The sequence below is a fragment of the Vespa crabro genome, chromosome 4 (assembly GCF_910589235.1).
Source record: "Vespa crabro chromosome 4, iyVesCrab1.2, whole genome shotgun sequence".
Lineage (NCBI taxonomy): Eukaryota > Metazoa > Arthropoda > Insecta > Hymenoptera > Vespidae > Vespa > Vespa crabro.
Genome location: NC_060958.1, coordinates 2,338,225 through 2,340,938, shown reverse-complemented (window position 1 = coordinate 2,340,938; position 2,714 = coordinate 2,338,225).

Sequence of the window (2,714 nt, the reverse complement as noted above, 5' to 3'; positions counted from 1 at the left end):
CAATAATAACAATAATATAAATAACAATAATACCAATTATAATAACAATAACAATAATTACGATAATAATAACAATAATAACAACAATAACAATAATAACAATAACAATAGTAAGAATAATAATAATAATAATAAGAAAAATATTAATTATTATATTAAAGACAATAATAATAATAATACTAACATTAATAATATAAATAAGAAAAATAATAATAATATTAATAATAACAATAGCAAGAATAATAATAATAATAATAATAATATCGAAAATAGTAATAACAATAATAATATTAATAATAATAACAATATTAATAATATCAATAAGAATATTAATAATAATAACAACAATAATAATGACAATAATAATAATAACAATAATAACAATAATAATAATAACAATAACATTAATAACAATAACAATAATAACAATAACAATAATAACAATAATAATTATTATATTAAATATTTAAACTATAATTATAATAATAATAATAATAAAAAAAACAATAATAACATGAGTAACAGTAACAATAATAACAATAACAATAATAACAATAATAATGATAATAATAATGATATCATTAATAAAAATAAAAAGAATAATAATAATAATAATAACATAAACAATAATAACATGAATAACAATAACAATAGTAACATTAACAATAATAACTATAACAATAATAACTATACCAATAAGAACAATAACAGTAATAACTATAACAATAATAAAAATAACAATAATAACAATAGTAATAATAACAATATTATTAATAACAATTGTAACAATAACAATAATATCAATTACAATAATAGCTATAGCAATAATAACAATGACAATAATAACAATAACAATAATAACAAAAACAATAATAACATTAACAATAATAAATATAATGCCAATAACAATAATTACAATAATAATGATAATAATAATAACAATATTAACTATAATAATAATTACAATAATAACAATAATAACAATAATAATAATAATAATAATAAAAATAATAGTAACAATAATAATAATAAAAATATTATCATTAAGAATAATAATGATAACAATAATAATAATAAAATTAATAACACTAACAATATTAACAATAATAATAATAACAACAATAATAACAATAAGAATTATAATAACAATAATAACAATAATAATAATAACAATATTATTATTAACAAAAATAATAATATCAATAATAATGATAACAATAATAACACTAAAGATAATGACATTAATTGTAATAACAATAACAATAATAACAATAACATCAATAACATTAAAAACAATAATAATATTAATAATAATAACAATATTAATATACCAATAATAAAAACAACAATAATAACAACAATAACAATAATAACAATAACAATAATAAGATTAATAATAATTATAATAACAACAATATTAATTATTATAATAAAGACAATAATAATAATAATACCAACATTAATAATATAAATAAGAAAAATAATAATTATAATAATAATAACAATAACAAGAATAATAATAATAATAATAATAATAATAATAATAATAATAATAATAATAATAATAATAATAATAATAATAATATCAAAAATAATAATAAAAATAATAATATTAAGAATTATAACAATATTAATAATATCAATAAGAATATTAATAATTATATCAATAATAATAATGACAATAATAATAATAACAATAATAACAATGATAATAATAACAATAACAATAATAACAATAATAAAAATAACAATAATTACAATAGTAATAATAATAATAATACCAATATTAACTACAATCATAATAACAATATTAATAATATTTATAATAACAATATTATCATAAAGAATAATAATAATAACAATAATAATAATAAAAATAATAACACTAACAATAATGACAATAATAATATTAACAATAATAATAACAATAATAATAATAATAACAATAATAACAATAATAATAATAACAATAATAATAATAACCATATTAATATTAACAAAAATAATAATATCAATAATAATAATAACAATAATAACACTAACAATAATAACATTAATAGACATAACAATAACAATAATAACAATAACATCAATAACATTAAAAACAATAATAATATTAATAATAATAACAATAGTAATAATAACAATAATAATAATAATAATAATAATAACAATAATAATAATAATATTAATCATAACAATTATAATAATAACAATAATAACAATAATATTAATAACAATAACAATAAAAACAATAATAATGATAATAATAATGATATCATTAATAGTAATAACAATAATAACAATAACAATAATAATAATAATAATAATTATAATAACCATTTTAACTATAATAATAATAATAATAATAACATAAACAATAATAACATGAGTTACAGTAACAATAGTAACGATAACAATAATAACAATAATAAAAATAACAATAATTACAATAGTAATAATAATAATACCAATAATAACTACAATCATAATAACAATATTAATAATTATCATAATAACAATAATATCAATTATAATAATAACAATAATAATAATAATAATAATAAAATTTATAATAATAACAATATTAACAATAACAATAGTAACAATAACAATAGTAACAATAAAAATAATATCAATTACAATAATGACTATACCAATAAAGCAATAACAATAATAACATTAACAATAATAACAATATTACCATTACTCAT